The sequence below is a fragment of the Polypterus senegalus genome, chromosome 13 (assembly GCF_016835505.1).
Source record: "Polypterus senegalus isolate Bchr_013 chromosome 13, ASM1683550v1, whole genome shotgun sequence".
Classification (NCBI taxonomy): domain Eukaryota; kingdom Metazoa; phylum Chordata; class Cladistia; order Polypteriformes; family Polypteridae; genus Polypterus; species Polypterus senegalus.
Window position 1 is genome coordinate 4,018,832 of NC_053166.1, and position 19,114 is coordinate 4,037,945.

A 19,114-nucleotide genomic window follows, 5' to 3' on the forward strand; every position below is an offset into this window, starting at 1 on the left:
TCTTTGTTCTTTACTACTCATGCAGGGAATCAAGGTTACATCAACAAAGCTACTTAACTTTCCTTCTAGCAAAGAGAGCCACATTTAAATATAGGGGTGAGTTTTGTCACAGTTAACAGCTGATGACCGTCCACTACCAGTCATCAGGTGCGCCAGATTGATCAAACACTTTGGATGTTATCTGACCTCAGCGCTCACAGTGGAGCAAAGCAACCAGACATGACATATAATACTGAAAGGCTGAAGTTATTCATTTAATACAACTGTGTGAATAAGAAAATGCACCCCTGTGCTCAGCACCTGGTGTCACCACATTTGACACAAACACATTCTTTCATGAAGTTGTTTAAGTTCCTTCAAGTAGGAGGAATCCACACAGAAGTATTTAGACTCTTGGAATTCATGGAACTTTTGGGTGTCTGCAGCCTGCTTTGAGTTGATGGTTCAGAAAGTCTCCACGTCTTTTGTGGATTTGCTTGCATGTTTTGAGATTATTTTCTATTGGCCAGTTCAGTGCTATCAGTTTGACCGCTGGCCTTAGAGTCTGCTCAGGTGTTTAAGAGCCCAGAGTCCAATTTATTCAACTTTACTTTTATAATAATTGTTCAATATATTATTAATTTGATTTGATTTGTTGTTGATGGTTCGTTAATGTACGTAATATAAAAATCTATTCCTTGTCTTGCGGTTTACTCCTCAAATATCCATCCCCATATCTGAGTATACGAGAAAGTCAAGGGGAGAGACTCCTGATTTTTTATTTTGGGCGCTGTGTGACTTTCTGAAGTTGAATTTCGAGTGTCTCCGCCACGCCTCATCACTCCATCAACTTCCTTTTCTTGTTTATTCCGCTGTGTAAGCCAACAAAGACTACGTTTCTTCTTGCTTCCACTTTGCATTCGCTGAAACTCTTTTTATTCAAGTGCTTGTGCCGTCGTCTTTTAACAAACCACTGAACAGAATGAGTCGTTCATATTGATTTGCATATTCAAATATGCACAATTCTGGGAGGAGTTGGGGTGGGGCTGTAGGCACACACATGTGCGTTAGATTTCACGTTCACTGGCATTTATAAAGGGGAGGTGTGTGGAACTTGGCGTACGCCGTTTTATGCATCTGGATTTTTTTGTATGTGCACACATTTCCAGTTATGTTTTAGTGAATTCTACACACAGCATTATACATGAGGCCCAAGAGTACTTCAGGTAGAAAAAAGAAAAGGCAAAGAAAACAGCAGACACCAAATGAGTGTCTAGATGACAGGTCGGGCCAGGCTGTACTGTGTGGTCATTTATTAAGTGCCCTCCTTCACCTTGGGCTTGTGGGGTGTGTGTGATAATTTGACTTTACTCAGGCTACGGTGGATCTCACCCACTCATTTTTTATTAAATAATCGTAATGGCGCCGCTGTTTTAATCGAATCTGCGCCTCCGAATTATAGCTTTACTCATGCGGATCGCCAGGGTAAGAGAGGCGGCAGTTTAGCAATCATTTACTCGAGCCGGTTAAAGTGTAAAGATGTCCGTTTTGGTAAATTCAAGTCCTTTGAGTATCTTGCCATTGCTATTCATGGAGTTTCTCAGTTTCTAGTATAGATATCCTAAATACAATGCGTCTTTCTTTGAGGAATTCTCAGACTTGATGTCAATTATAATTACGAACTATGACGCGATCCTAATAGTCAGTGACTTTAACTTTCATATCGATAATCAGTGTGACCCGAAAGTAAAAGAATTCATGAACCTCCTGGACTCTGTTGATCTAAGCCAGCACATTAGTCAGCCTTCACATAAAGCAGGTCACACGTCAGACTTAGTGATTACTAAAGGACTAAACGCTGATGTGAAGCAGATCATTGATATTCGTCTATCAGACCATTTTCTGTTACTATTTAATATAGAAATAATGATAGAAAATTATCACAAGAAGCATATTGTTAAAAAAGGCTTCTTTGATTCATCAGCAGCTTCAAAATTTACAAACATTCTAAGCAATCAGTCCATTTGTAGTGCTAACTACAATAGCGAGGATAATGAAAATAGTAAGGTGGAAAAATTTAATACTAAGGTGAGAGCTGCTGCTGACATAGTCACACCTGAAAAGACAGTTCAAAAATCTTCTAGCATTGTTATACTGTGGAAGACCCAAAGAGTGTCTGATTTAAAGAGAACATGCTGTAGAGCTGAGCATCAATGGAGGAAAACTAAACTGAGTATCCACTATGAGATATTAAAGTTAAAATGACAGAATACAACAACACAGTCCGTCTTGAGAGGCGCTGCTATTAATCTATGAATATAAATAACAATGCTAGTAATCCCAGAGTCTTGTTCTCTACGACTGATTGTCTCTTAAACCAGATAACACAACTTAATGCCTCCAAAATTCTTCCAGTGAAACCTGTGAGGCTATTGCTGTATTTTTTAATCAAAATATTAATGATATTAGAAACAATATCGTATATCTTCCCAACACTGTGGATCCTCTTAAGCCCCAGTACTCCATTTTAAAGAAATTGAATTCTTTCACCGGGATAGATTTACCTGATTTTTATAAAATAATTTCTCAACTGAGACCCTCCACCTGCGTCCTTGATCCAATACCAACAACATCTTTCAAAGAAGTATCGGGCGTGCTAATTGATAATATTCTTGACATAGTAAACTCATCTTTAGATACGGGGGTCTTCCCAGACTATCTTAAGACTGCTGTAGTTAAACCCCTAATCTTGACTCCTCTGCTTTTGAATATTTAAGCCCCGTTTCTAACCTGCCTTTCTTAAGTAAAATTCTACAGAAGGCCGTCATTATGCAGTTAAATGACCACCTCAATAAACCTGCTATTCTCGATAAATTTCAGTCGGGTTTTAGAACAAATCACAGAACAGAAACTGCACTCGTTAAAGTAGTAAATGACTTGCAGGTAAATGCAGACAGAAGCCATTTATCTGTTCTCATCCTCTTAGATCTGAGTACCACATTCAACACCATTGATTACAATATTCTTTAGTCAATGGGTGGGCCTTTCTGGCAGGGTCTTAAATTGGTTTAATCCTACCTGGCAGGGAGAAAATTCTTAGTTAGTTGTGGTAATTATACTTCAGAGACCCCTGATATTCTATATGTTGGTCCACAAGGCTCTATCCTGGGTCCGCTGCTCTTCTCAATCTACATGCTTCCATTAAATCAGATTATCTCGAGGCATAACGTGAGCTAACACAGCTATGCTGACGACACACAGCTGTATTTATCAATAGCACCTGATGACCCCGACTCTCTTGATTCACTGACCCCAATGTCTTACTTGTATTTCTGAATGGGTGATTAGTCATTTTCTCAAACTAAATAAGGAGAAAACTGAAATTTTTGTGATTGGCAATAATGGATATAATGAGGTTATCAGAAATAAACTTGATGCATTAGGATTAACAGTCAAGACGGAGGTAAAGAATTTAGGGTTACTGTTGACTGTGACCTGAATTTTAAATTGCATATTAATCAGATCACTAGGACAGCATTTTATTTCACTTAAGAATTATAACAGAAGTTAGACGTCTTATATCACTGAAAGATGCTGAGAAATTAGTTCACGCGTTTGTTTTCAGTCAACTAGATTACAGTAACGTACTCCTCTCAGGACTACCCAAAAAAGACATAAATCGATTGCAAAGAGAATCTTAACTTGGAAAAGAAACTCCAAGCATATCACCCCAGTTTTGATATCACTACACTGGTTACCTGTGTCATTCAGAATTGACTTTAAAATACTGCTTATGGTCTACAGAGCCTTAAAAAATCTCGCTCCATCTTATATTTCAGAATGTCTTACACTTTACACTCCAAATTGCAACCTAAGATCCTCAAATGAGTGTCTGCTTAGAATTCCAAAAGCTAAACTTAAAAGAAGTGGTGAGGCGAGCGGTCTTCTGCTGTTATGAACTTTGTCACACACGTGCGAGTAGGAGGCAGCTAAAGGGCCTGAGTAAGTGTAATGAAACACCTGACCAGGGGGCGGCGGAGTGCACTGACTGTCTTTCTCAGTTCTCTACAGACCTTTCCCGTGAAATCATGCAAGGTTCCAGCGCCTCAGAAGACGTCACTTCCGAAGCCGGCCCCTTTGCTGATGTCACTTCCGAAGCCGGCCCCTTTGTTGACATCACTTCTGGTTCCGGCCATTTTGATGACATCAGTTCCTCTCCAGGCCTTTAAAGCCTCCATCTTGGGCTACTATAGCCAGTTCTAGTTTGGACTATGTGAAATGCACTTGATATTTCTGATACAACAAACCCTTTTGCAGCTGGGAAAAACAATATGGGTGGCTACCCCAAACCTTTATGATGTCTTTGGCATATTATTATCACAGTGGCGTAGCCGGCAGGATGAAGTCCCAGAAGAAACCGGGACACAAACAAAAAATCAACCAGGTAGGAAATTCCCTGGGTCAAGTTTCTGGGGGAGGGGAGTGCGTTTGGGGGTCAGGAAGGACTTAGTACAGGCTCTGCTTCTCAAATACAGCACTTGGCATATAACTTAACAAAGGGAGACTGTGAAGGGGATGTACAGACGTGGGCTGGTTTCTGGGGAAGAAACAAAAAGGGCTTATTATGCTCTCTCAGAGGAGAGCTGAGCAGCCCACTGGGGCTGAGGCCTCAGATAAATGTGCGCTATCCCCATTCCAGCAGGCAAAAATAATATAAAACTGGGAATTTGATCCAGAGAGATCAATCCAGACACAGGCTGCGGCCCTCTGGGAGCAGGTGACCTTATGGCTAAGGCCATTTGAACTATCCACCTGCCAAATAGTACAGCAGGTAGCCTGCTTTATTTTTTTAAAGAGCCTCCCAAAAAACTGCCCAGCCGGACAGGGGAGATTTCTATTCTATGGAAGAGCTTATAAAGCTTGTAAAATCATCCATGCCAGTCTCGAAATCTGGGAGAGCAGAACCGTCCTCTAGTGGATTTCCTAGAAATTACGTCCTACAAAATAAGTCTCTTCCACATAAATCAGAGCCTGTTTCTGAGTTCTCGGGCTGCCGGGCATGCAACCTACCCGGGAACGAGGCAGGATGAAGGAGGCGATTTAGGCTCCGAAAAAAATTTAGAGCAGATTAAGCTCAGATTTTATTGGCCGGGAATTAATGAGGAGGTTCGCCGTTTTTGTATTTCTTGTCCAGAATGTTAGTTATGGCAAATTCCTAGGAGGGACCGGGCTCCTCTCATTCCCCTTCCCTTAGTTGATGTCCCCTTTGAACGAATTGGGGTCAATATTGTAGGACCCTTGGAGCCCTCAGCCCGGGGACATAAATATATATTAGTCCTCGTGGGTTATGCGACCCGATATACGGAAGCTGTTCCCTTGTGCTCAGTTACATCTAAAGCAATCGCACAGGAACTAGTGGAAGTATTTGCGCGTGTCGGTATTCCTAAAGAAGTCCTAACAGACCAAGGAACACCTTTTACCTCAGAGATGTTCAGGGAAATGACCAAGTTACTGAAAATAAAGCACTTAAAGACCGCGGTGTATCATCCTCAAACCAACGGTCTAGTGGAGAGGTTAAATCAGACTCTCAAGCAGATGCTTCGCAAGGTGGTCAGCGGGGATGGGAGGAATTGGGATCAACCCTAACCCTTAATTTCGGTGAGGAATTAACCTATAGACAAAGACGGGAGCTGGAATCAGCCATCCTGTCCGTTTCAGAGGTGGTGAGTGAAAAACCCAGAAGGATCTCTCTGATTGCACACGACATAGTGACTGAACCAGGGGTTATAGTCCGGGACCGCCCCTATAGACTTCCTGAGGCAAAGAAAGCAGAAGTGGAGCTGGAAATCAAGCGGATGCTGGAACTAGGAGTGATTGAGGAAAGTTATAGTCTCTGGTCCAGCCCAATTGTCTTGGTTAGTAAGCCTGACGGCAGTTGGAGGTTTTGCAATTACTTCCGTCGGCTTAACCAGGTCTTCCTTTTTGATGCTTATCCCATGCCTCGCGTGGATGACCTCCTCAAGAGACTTGGACAAGCAAAATTTTTGACCACGCTTGACATGACAAAGGGGTGCAGGCAGATTCCTTTAATGGACTCTGCGAAGGTCAAGACCTTGTTTAGCACTCCTAGCAGACACTGGCAGTATTGTGTTCTTCCATTCAGGTTACACGGGGCTCCTGCGACTTTCCAGCATCTGGTAGACAAAGTGCTCCAACCCCATAATGCGTATAATGCTGCCTATCTGGATTATGTTGTCATCTGTTCCAGCACATGGAAGGAACACGCACAGCAGTTCACTGCGGTATTGCGGACATTAGGAGAAGCCGGGCTTCATATTAATCCCAAGAAATGTTTCTTTGGATTGAAGGAGGCTAAATATTTGGGCTATCTGGTGGGTCAGGTACTGTGAAACCACAGTGTAAATAGATGCCATTGTAAAGTGGTCCTGTCCGCAAACCAAGAGGCAAGTACAAGCCTTTCTCGGGTTGGCCGGGTACTACCACCGGTTTGTACCTTAGTTTTCAGAGAGAGCAGCGCCCTTGACTGATCTTACAAAGAAAAGGTCTCCTAATCATGTGGTATGGACTGACAAGGCGGACGCTGCATTTAGTGACTTAAAACAGGCTCTTATATCAGCACCAATATTAAAAGCTCCTAATTTTTCTCTCCCTTTTATTCTCCAGACGGGCGCTTCGGACACAGGCCTGGGCGTATTATTATCACAACATCTGTAATACCGTGCCAATAGGAATTCACCAGGCTGATACGGTGGAGCTCTTTAAAACACTGCTGAAAATATGGCCTTCTCAGAGCTTCATCTTAGTTTAATCCTGTACTTAGATTAATGCTCTGTATATTCAAATTAATTATGATTATTAGTCCTGGTGGCCCCAAAATCCATACTAACCCCAACACTCTCTGCTGTTAATTTTCCGTTTTTCTATGGTGTTGATCTGCGCCACCACCACCTGATCAAAGCACCGTGATGTCCCTCCATTGATGGATTAAAGACCAGAAGTCCACGTGACTGTCATCATCAAGTCCTTCCATGTGAACCCTGAACACAAAGAGGACTGTTCATTTATGTGAGGTAGAATGCCCAGAGGGGGCTGGGTGGTCTCGTGGCCCCCTGCAGATTTTATTTTTCTCCAGCCATCTGTAGTTTTTTTGTTTTTTTCTGTCCTCCCTGGCCATCAAAACTTTCTTTTATCCTATGTTAATTAGTGTTCCCTTATTTTAATTCTTATTTGTCTTTTCTTTTCTTTTCTTTTCTCTTTCTTCATTGTGTAAATCACTTTGAGCTCATTATGTGTATAAAAATGTGCCATAGGAATAAATGGTGTTGTTGTTGTTGTTGTTGTAAAAGGATGGGCCTTGCTTACCTCAGTTCTCCACATACGTGATGATTGTATTCTCACCTTTGGACAATTACTGGACACAATGCTTCTGGTGCCGACTTTGCTCTTGCTGTGCTCCACAGGTGGAATATCTACAGGCTATAATGGAGCAGTGGAGTGGCGCACAACGAGCGTTCACTGTGAAAGCCTTTTATAAGAATGGCGATAGTGTGACTGCAGAATTTTGGCGTCATTGCCAAATGCGATTACAACATGGGTACATAATTTTCGAAGAAACGGGTTCAACGTTAAAAAAGAAGTCACCAGGTGGAGCCATTTTTCATATTGCCCGACAATCGATGGCAGCTGTTTAGAAGGCGCGTCATTTCACTCAGTGGTGACATTCCATGATCTCACAGTTTGTGATTTGTGGGGACATCTGAAAAGCCAAGTGTACCGCACACGTCCTGCAATCACTGCTAGACTAAAAAGAGGAAATGGCTGGCATTTCTCCTGATATGTTAACGTCGAGCAATGCAGGCTGTCAGAATGTGAACAGAGAAATGGACAACACCTTTATGATGTTTTCTTCAAAACATAAAATGATAATTGATTACCATCATTAATAGCATTTCCTGTACAATACATTTCATCATTAAGTGTATTTTGTAATGTGTTTATTCGTGCATTAAATGTCAGATGAAAGTTTCCTGTTTCCTTGCACCACCCTGTATTATTGCTGTGAGTTTTTTTCAAAGTGACACATGTGACACTTAATGGCAACCGGATTTTCAATGAGAATGAAGTTCAATGAGCAGTCCATGAATAAAAACAACACGTCATTAACAAGAACTCCTTTGAAGGTTCTCACCGAGACCACACGTGTTGTGACAGAAGGAAAGAGCAGGACTTCAAAATGGCCCTCCATGTCGAAGGAGTGTGCAGAGTCAGCGCTGTGTGGTCCATGTTGGAGTGAATGGGGGGGAGATGCGCTTCAGCCCTTCGTATTCACATTTAAAACCCTAAAGGACATGAAGGCTTCTCTTTCGGAGACAGTGGACAAAGTGCAGCTTATACTGTTTTGTGTTGTCCTTTTGTAAAAAAAGGGAGATGTCTGTGTTTGAAACTGGAATAATGAACTGATTTTGTCCATCCCTCCATTATCCAACCCACTATATCCTAACTACAGGGTCACGGGGGTCTGCTGGAGCCAATCACAGCCAACACAGGGCGCAAGGCAGGGAACAAACACCGGGCAGGGCGCCAGCCCACCGCAGACTGATTTTGTGGTTTTCTATTTATTGTGTAATTATTAAGCTGTCTTATTTATATTGTGCTGATCTTTCTGTTGTGAAACTAAAAATTAACTTTATGGCAAAAGATTTTTTGTAAACAGTTTTGTACAGTTTTTACATGTCAAAGATTGAAATATGATGAGTGCCACTTCAGGATGACTCGTTGGTCTTCGGTCAAATGGTGGAACTGCACTCGCTCGTCTTCTTCATGTTTGTATGTGTTTGCCTACCACACAATAATAAATAAATCATTTCCAAATGCCACCGTGCCACCGCCTCCCATGAATGTTTATTACACACAAACTCACCACACAGTAAAAGTCCTCGCCCACCTCCAGATGCCACCCAAGTCATGCACTCATTTAGACTGTGAGGCCACTAAACTGTGCCATGTCCCCTTTGGCTACTTGTCACCTGAAGTTGCTGTCACCAAGTCCTCCTTCACCCCCGAGTCACTCCTGTTCCCCTGGCATATTGTTTTCTGCTGGCTGATATCTTCGTATTTCACAGCTTGTCTTCCCATTTTTCTTGCTTCATGCCACACAAGCAGCTGTTACTCAAATAGTCTCTTCAAGTTTGTAAATTTCAACATTTAGCAAATTTATTTCATTTTTGTATCAACTGTAACATTGTGGTGAAAATTCCTGAATGACAGAGAAATGTAAAGTGCAAAGGATTCACGTCTGGCACAGAATAATTTGGCACAGAAATGCAAGGTAAGGTGAAGCAGGCGAGTGTCGATGGCACCTGTGTCTCGTGTTGAAAACGGGCAGCCATTGAGACAAATGACACACTGCAATACAAGTGAAGATGAACGGCTCTCCATGCTTCTATGAGGTCCGATTATCTCGGGCATAACGTGAGCCACCACAGCTATGCTGACGACACACAACTGCCAACTTGTCAATAGCGCCTGATGACCCCGACTCTCTTAGCTCACTGACCCCAATGTGTCACTTGTGTTTCTGAGTGGATGAGGACTCATTTTATTAAACTAAATAAGGAGAAAACAGAAATCTTAGTGATTGGCAAAAATGGATATAATGAGGTTATTAGAAATAAACTTGAACCACTAGGATTAAAAGTCAAGACGGAGGTAAAGAATTTAGGGGTCATTATTGACTCTGACCTGAATTTTAAATCACATATTAATCAGATCATTTAAGAAATACAGAAAAAGTTAGATCTCTTATAACTTTGCAATATGCTGCAAAATGAGTTTACACTTTTGTCTTTAGTTGACTAGAATTCTGGGAATTCCAAACCCGGTCCTGGGGACCCCCTATGGCTGCAGGATTTTGTTCCAAGCAGCTTCTGTTTTTAATTGCTAATTAAGTGAACAGTTATTCCCCAGATTCTGTGTTTTGGGAAGAATATGGAAATTAAAAAACTAAGTTTGGTAATTGTTGTGATGTGGGATTTTGCATATAACTTGATAAATGTTTTGTATGTCTTTATTTATAATTTAGGCAAACCAATGTCATTTAGAGGTATTCATGTTTGCCTTCCCCCCACCTCCCTTTTTACGACTGTCTCTTTGTAATTTTATGACAGGATTTGGGGGGGTTTAAACCAGTTTGATCTCCCACACAAAGCCAGGTTAGCTTAACATGTGGTCTTGGGGGGTTGAGGTGTTAAGATGTACTATTTCTCCCATTGGTCTGAGATATGGCTGTTTGGAATTAACTTGTCTCAGAGGCCTTCAAGTACCATGATGTCCTATTGGTTCTAGGAATTGGAGAGAGCATCTATAAATGTACTTGCTCAACCACATTCCCTCTCTCTGACCCACATATGATGAAGAAGCATCTCTCTTGCTATCCTGTGATTATGAAGACAACACAATGAAGAGCACAGCTCAGCAGCCATATTGAACAGACATGTGGCTGAAAGCTGAGCACCAGCGATTCCTTAACTAGAGACATTTTAAGTAACTACAAGTCTGTGTGCCACCTGAATTACACATCACCATTTGATCAGGTTGTATGTTTGCCAATATTCAAATGTACTTTGCATTTTGTGATTATTTATGAATATTATCAGTAATACATTATATTATGTGTAACTTAACTCCTGCTTGTCTTTTTCTACATCTAATTGCCTGAGGTTATAAATATAGAAGGGAAGGTGGGGAGAAGTTACAGTATATAAAATAATACGTTATAAACAGTGGTAAGTCTGTGAGATTAGGCATTCAAAGGCTGCATATTAATAATACAATAGGGGAAAGTAGAGCAATATATATATATAACTCTACCAAGATAAAACAGTAATGTATCCAGAAATGCATTAGATTGTGTATTGTCTTCTTTACACTCAGTAGTATACAGGGATTTATAGTAGTCTCTGAAAGTGTGCATTATATCTTTGTGTTCGATGATTTTATCTCCGTTCGTGTTGGTGATTACCGAGATTGCGTTGCGCACTTTTTGCTTGTGAATTTGTTGAGCTAAAAGCTTATTAGCTTTCTCTCCATGTTCATAGTAATGATGTCTGGATTTATAGATTAGTTGTTCAGTTTCTTTAGTTGTCAAGAGGTTTAGTTCTGAATGTAGAGCCTGCCTCCTCTTATGTAGAGTCTCGCTTGGTAGTCTGGCGTGTTCTTCATCTATTTTAGTAATTTTGCTTTTTATCTCTGCTACTTTCTTGGCTTCGGATTTATTTCTGTGGTAAAGATATGAGATAATCTGTCCTCTTAAGAAGGCCTTAAAAGTTTCCCAGAGTATTCCTGCAGAGATCTCGGGGGTGTATTTGTCTCTAGAAAGAAGTTGATTTGTTTGGATATAAATTCCGTACAATTCTCGTCAGCTCTCGTCAGGGTTGAGGCGCCATCTGCGGGGTGAGTGTATGGGGCTTAGTAATTTTAGCTCCAAGATCATAGGTGCATGGTCAGAAATACATAACAATAGTATCGTATTTGCAAGATTTAATCATAGGCAAGAAGTAATCAATCTTTGAGTAGCAATGATGTACTGGTGAGTAGAAAGAATATGTTCTTGAATTTGGGTTTAAAAACCTCCAAGGATCTGATAAGTTGTGATCAGTTATAAACTTTGTAATTATTTTTGCGGTGTTAGATGGCGTTCCCCTTGTGGAGGAAGTCCTATCTAAAAGTGGATTTAGAACACAATTAAAGTCCCCAGCCATTATAACTTTATGACTGTTCAGATTGGGAATGGATGCAAATAAATTTTGAATAAATTCCTTATCATCAACATTAGGTGCATAAACATTTATCAAGATCATTTTACAGTTACTGTAGATAAGTCTCCCATGACCATTAAATTTGCTCAGTGTTATCAGGTGTTGTCACTGATTATGAATCGGTTGAAACTAAAAACCTGCAGCCACAGGGGGTCCCCAGGACCGAGTTTGGGAAGTACTGGGCTAGATTACTGTAACCCACTCCTCTGAGGACCACCCAAAATAAACTTCACATCGATTGCAGCGAGTGCAGAATGGAATCTTAACTAGGGAAAGTAAATCACCCAGTTCTGATGTCACTACACTGGTGAGCTGTGCCATTTAGAATTGACTGTAAAATACTGCGTATGCTTTACAAAGTCTTAAGTCATCTCACTCCATCCTATACTGTGGAATGCCTGTCATCTTACTCTCCAAATCACAACCTTAGATCTTCAAATGAGGGTCGGCTTATAAATCGAAGAGCTAAACTTAAAAGAAGTGGTGAGGCAGGCGGCCTTCTGCTGTGATGCACCTAAAATCTGGAATACGAGTTTACCAATAGAAATTCACCAGGCTGATACGGTGGAGCACTTTAAAAAACTGCAAAAAAACCCGTTATTGTAACATGGCTTTGTCATATTTTCATTTTAGTGTTTGCTGTATATGCCAGTGGTTCTCAAACTGTGGGACAGGCCCACCTGGGGGGTGCAAAGTAACAAAAATGGGGGTGCGAAGATGTGAATAAAAGAAAACAAGAATCGGAAATATGAAAAATACAGAAACAAATGAACTTCAACTACATTCTGATACTAGAAAAATAAATATAGAGTTAGATAAATGTCGATAAAAGTTAAGTAGGTATAATAAAATATGCATCTATGATATCTCATTAATTAAAAAAGAAACAAATTGGTATTAGTGGGCTCCTTTCAAAAAAACATTAGGGGGGCACGATTAAAACTGTTATGAAAACTCGGGTCGCAAATACTTAAAGGCTGAGAAACACTGGTATGCATTGAATTATCATTTTTATCACATCTCCACAATCCATACTAACCCCTACTTTCTCTGCTGTTCTGCGCCCCCACCACCTGATCAAAGCACCGTGCAGTCCCTCCATGGATGGATTGAAGGCCAGAGGTCCACATGCCCATCATCACCAAGTTCTTCCACATGAAGCCTGTAAACCATGAGGACTGACTGAGATCATTGATGTTAGGTAGAATGCCAAGAGGGGCGGCGGATGGTCTTGTGGCATTGGGACCCTCGCAGATTTTGTTTTTTTCTTTTCCTCCATCACTCTGGAGTTTTTTTTCCCTGTCCTCCTGGCCTGGTTACTTTGCATTGTCTGATCTCATTTTTATCCATCCATCCATTTTCCAACCCGTTGAACCCGATCACAGGGTCACGGGGGTCTGCTGGAGCCAATCCCAGCCAACACAGGGAGCAAGGCAGGAACCAATCCCGGGCAGGGCGCCAACCCACCACAGGACACACACACCCACACACACACCAAGCACACACTAGGGACAATTTAGAATCGCCAGTCCACCTAATCTGCATGTCTTTGGACTGTGGGAGGAAACCGGAGTAAGACACGGGGAGAACATGCAAACTCCACGCAGGGAGGACCCGGGAAGCGAACCCAGGTCTCCTAACTGCGAGGCAGCAGCGCTACCACTGAGCCACCGTATTTTTCTTTTTTCTTCCTTCATCTTGTAAAGCACTTTGAGCTCCATCACCTGTATGAAAACGTGTGATAGAAATAAATGTTGCTTTTGTGGCCCACAGCTGCCCCTTAGACGCACATCTGGAACACTCTCTTCAAGCCAAAGTCCCACAGGGTGCACTTCAGGTCTGGACGCAGTGTAAGCAGATTCTCCTCATCTGCAGTCACTCACGGTTGGTGAAGAGGAAAGCAGAATCCCAGAAAAGTGCTGTGATCTTAAACCACATGTGAACAAGTGGAAGTCTGATCCTCATTTCAAATCAGTTCAATAGATAAACACAATCATTGAGTTAACAGGAATGCTGGGAAATGTCAGTGCAGCCCTCGTTTTAATCGTCCCCTGAATCTTAGCCACTTGGTTGGTGCTCAGAGCTGAGAGTCATGTGTGCTTTGTGCTGACGTGTGCTTTGCAAACGCTAGAGTCTGTTGAGAGTTGTTGGTTTGTTCTGTGGTGTGAGATTTAAATTAAAAAAATACATTTTGCTCTTAAAAACTTGGGTTTTGGTTGCCTCTAAGGAACCGTGTGGGAATTTTTAAAGCTTTTTTTCCCTTTAGAAGGGTTTTTTTTTAAACAGTCCTTAGCGGTCCAGAGGCAGAACAGTTAAGTGGGCGACAGCGTATTGGTTCATTAATACGGGGGAATACAAACAGTGCGAGTGAAGAGCTTATAAGTAAGAAGAGCGCAAAGTTAGAAGAGACAGAGAAAAGTAAAGTGAACCTCATAGAAAGGCAAACAGCAGGCAGCTGAGAGGGAGAACAGGACAGGAGTTTAAGGGGAAAAGGTGGAAAATATCTGTGGCAGATCTTAGTGTTACCATTTAAGTTAAGGAGCAGCTGAAAGAAGAAGAAATTTAATTTTAAGAAAGAAAAAAAAATATATAGTTAAGGCAGCTTAGTAATCCCAAATCAAATTTTAATAATGAGGCCAGTGCAATGCAAGTCCTGTTGGATGTTGGACTTTTTAGATGATGGTTTGGAAGAGCCAGTTGTCTATGAGGGCCACATCTGCAAGAGATGCCAGCTGATCCAGCACCTCGAGCTCATGGTCGCTGAACTGGAGGAGGAGTTGGCTGACCTTCGTTGTAATAGAGAGCTTGGCCCAGGTGTCCTTTAGAGAGATAGTGTGCACCCCTAAGGTGGCGTGGGAGGAGATTCCAGACCAGACAGGTAGGAATAGGTGGGTCACGGTCACAAGGCGTAAGGTAAAGGGTGCACACTGTCCGGGGGCATCAACCCCAGAATTAGAAGTGTCTAACCGTTATCATGTCCTGGCGGAGCTGGACGGTGACTCTGATAATTCTGAGGTGGTAGGCAGGGTTGAGGAGCCCCAACGGGCCACCTCAAAACCAGTTCCCAAAAAGAGAGAGGTAGTGATAGTTGGGGACTCAATCATTAGGGGGATTGAAGCGCAGGTGTGCTCCAGAGAGAGAGAGTCTCGCATGGTGTGTTGCCTTCCGGGAGCACAGGTGGGAGACCTCCCTGGAAGGGTGGATAGGCTCTTGGCCAGAGCGGGGGTGGATCCAGTTGTCATTGTCCACGTTGGAACAAATGACATACATAAGGGTAGTCTGTCAGTTCTGCGATCCAAATTCAAAGAGTTAGGTACCAAGCTGAGGAGCAGAACTGACAAGGTAGTCTTCTCCGAAGTTCTGCCTGTGCCACGCGCCAGTCCAGGTAAGATTGAGGAGATTAGAAGGCTTAACGTGGCTCAAATCTTGGTGCAGGGTAGAAGGGTACAGGTTTATGGGGCATTGGGACTCCTTTTGGAACAGATGGGACCTGTTCGCGTGAGGGTTACATCTGAACCGGAGGGGCACCAATGTATTGGGGAGGCGTATGTGTAGGCTAGTCGAGGATTGTTTAAACTAGGGAATGGGGGGCAGGGAGTTTAGGACAGGCCAGATTTAGATCTATACATGGAAGAACAAACAATGGTGTAGAAATAAAAATGCATAGTAATGTAAATTTTAAGCAAACACGTAAAGATAGAAGGATTAACACATTAAAAATAGCTTGCCTTAATGCTAGAAGTATCAAAAATAAGGTAAGTGAGTTGGAGTTGTATGTAGCAGAGCACAATTATGATATTATAGCAATAACGGAAACCTGGCTAAATAACAAAGATGGGGATGAGTGTAACATAGAGGGATACACATTTTTAGGAAGGATAGACAGAACAGAAAAGGAGGTGGGGTTGCTGTTTATGCCAAACAGGAATTAAATGTAAGTCATCTTCAGTTGGATGATGAGCCCCATCTTAGTGAGGACATGTGGCTTCGCCTGGAAAATATTAGGGAAAAGGTCTCATTTTAGGAGTGTGTTATAGACCACCCAATTCAGACAGTAATTTCAACACACATCTTTTAGTAATATCAAAAGGCAAGTTTACAGGGGATATTATAGTCATGGGGACTTTAATTATCCAAATATTAACTGGGATAACCTTACAGATGGAGGAGCACAAGAGCAGGAGTTTTAGAAGTAATCAGCGACTGTTTTTAACACAGCATGTTAAAGCACCAACAAGGGGTGAAGCCTATCTGGATTTAGTATTCTGTAATAATCAGGATAGAATTGAGGGTGTAGAGGTGATTGAACCACTAGGGTCAAGTGACCATAATGTAATACAATTCTCAGTATTTTGTAAGAGTACAGATGCAAAGACTAAAATTGTTAAGTTGAACTTTAGTAGGGCTAATTTTGAGCAGATGCGACAAAGTCTAAGTAGGATAGACTGGGATAAGCTTTTAAATGTGGAGACAGTCGAGGAGCAGTGGAACAGGTTTAAAATGTTTTACATGTAATGCAGGACAGATACATACCTAAATTTGGAAGTAATAGGAAACTAAAAAACTCCACGATGGATTAATAAAGATTTAAAAAGAAGTTGCAAAGGAAAAACTGCTGTATAAGGCATATAAGACTAATGACTGCAAAGAGAACCGTAAGCGTATGAGAACATGAGGGCAACCATTAAGAAGGATATCAGAGAGGCTAAAAGACAGTTGGAGAGGAATATAGCAGATAAGGAAAGAAGACCCCAAGAGATTCTTTCAGTATTTTAGTAGTAAAAGAACAGTTAAGGAGGAGGTCAAGTTCATCAGGAATAGTAAAGGGAATTAAAAGATACAGACAATGAAATAGCAGATGCCCTAAACTTACATTTTTCTGAGGTGTTTACAAGTGAGCAAGTGGATAACCTGCCAGAGGTAAACAACTACTAAGGAGGTACTGAGGGATTTGGAAATTGTAGAGGGAGAAGTGCTGCTCAGATTAAATAAGATGAAATCAAACAAATCACCAGGCCCAGATAATATTTATCCTCGTGTTCTTAAGGAGGCTAGTGAGTACATATATAAACCCTTGACACATATTTTAGGAAGTCACTGTGCACTGGAGAGATTCCAAAGGACTGGAAAATGGCAAATATCATCCCATTATATAAAAAGGGTGACAGGGCAGATCCAAGCAACTATAGGCCAGTAAGCTTAACAAGCATCACAGGAAAATTAATGGAAGGAATTATTAAGGATAAGATTGAGCAACACATGACAAGGACAGGAGTTATTCTGAACAGTCAGCATGGGTTCAGAAGAGGGAGGTCGTGTTTTACTAACATGTTGGAATTCTATGAGGAGGCAACAAAAGGATACGATCAAAGTGGAGCTTATGATATTATTTATCTGGACTTTCAGAAAGCATTTGATAAGGTGCCACATGAGAGGTTGGGCATCAAGTTAAAAGAAGTGGGAATTCAGGGTGATGTTTTTAGATGGGTGCAGAATTGGCTCAGACACAGGAAGCAGAGGGTGATGGTGCGAGGAACCTCATCAGAACTGGCGATGTTAAGAGTGGTGTTCCACAGGGGTCAGTGCTAGGGCCGCTGCTATTTTTAATATATATAAATGATTTAGATAGGAATATAAGTAACAAGCTGGTTAAGTTTGCAGATGATACCAAGATAGGTGGATTAGCAGATAATTTGGAATCCGTTATATCATTACAGAAGGACTTGGATAGCATACAGGCTTGGGCAGATTTGTGGCAGATGAAATTTAATGTCAGTAAATGTAAAGTATTACACATAGGAAGTAAAAATATTAGGTTTGAATACACAATGGGCGGTCGGAAAATCGAGAGTACACCTTATGAGAAGGATTTAGGAGTTGTGGTGGACTCCAAGCTATCAACTTCCCAACAGTGTTCAGAAGCCATTAAGAAGGCTAACAGAATGTCAGGTTATATAGCGATCTGTGAGTACAAGTCCAAGGAGGTTATGCTCAACCTTTATAATGCACTGGTGAGGCCTCATCTTGAGTACTGTGTGCAGTTTTGGTCTCCAGGCTACAAAAAGGACATAGCAGCACTAGAAAAGGTCCAGAGAAGAGCGACTAGGCTGATTCCAGGTCTACAGGGGGTGAATTATGAGGAAAGATTAAAAGAGCTGAGCCTTTACAGTTTAAGCAAAAGAAGATTAAGAGGTGACATGATTGAAGTGTTTAAAATTATGAAGGGAATTAGTACAGTGGATCGAGACTTGTATTTTAAAATGAGCTCATCAAGAACACGGGGACACAGTTGGAAACTTGTTAAGGGTAAATTTCGCACAAACATTAGGAAGTTTTTCTTTACACAAAGAACGATAGACACTTGGAATAAGCTACCAAGTAGTGTGGTAGACAGTAAGACGTTAGGGACTTTCAAAACTCGACTTGATGTTTTCTTGGAGGAAACAAGTGGATAGGACTGGCGAGCTTTGTTGGGCTGAATGGCCAATTGTCGTCTAGATTGTTCTAATTCTAATTCTAATTCTAATTATGAAGTTACTCCAGTCTCCATAAGATGCAAGGACCAGGAAGGACCCAACTTTCTACTGAGATGATAAGCCTGGTCAAGTCTGAACTGAAGCATCTTGGCGAAGAACATCTAGAGGCCCAGAATTGATGCCAAGGAGTCAGTGCTGCCCCATAAAACCCCCTGGCCTCCTAAAGTCCTTTTATGAAATTAAGATTGACATACAGAGTGATGATCCTCCATCCTGGCCTTTGAATCCTGTACAGATTCTTGGTCACTGAGGCATGTGCCTGTTCTCCTTGTGTCTACATGGGGTCTCCTGCAGGTACTCTGATCTCCCCACCACATTCCCAGTGAAGGGCAGACAAGTCACCAGTGGATCTGCACAACATGCCGTATTCCATATGACATGGACCTGCTTTGTTGCTCCTTGGCATTGAGTCAGCAATGAATTTCACAATGGTCACCGAAACACCAGTGCAGCCCCCAAGGCCAGCTGTCACACTGAGAGCACTGAACTGACAGCCGATTGTCCAAAGTCACAAAAGAGTGTTTAAAAAAAGACCTGGAGAGGTTTGGAATGGCTGACTCCAAGAAGGCTGCAGACACCAGAAAATTCTACAAAGTCCAAGAGTCGGAGAGCTACTGTGTGGATTCCTCCTACGTGAAGGCACTTAAAGAGTGTCACATGTCAAATGTGGTGACAGCAGGTGCTGAACACTGGGGGTGCACTTTCTTATTCACACAATCTTGTAAATGAATAACTGCAGCCCTTTCAGTGTTGCATGTCATG

General features: G+C 41.8%; 1 protein-coding gene across 1 annotated transcript in view; it reads left to right on the forward strand.

Moving 5' to 3' along the window:
* Window positions 1-19,114, forward strand: part of LOC120542826 (lectin-like) — a 134,610-nt gene that overhangs the window by 62,262 nt on the left and 53,234 nt on the right. The gene's annotated exons all lie outside the window — the stretch shown is intronic.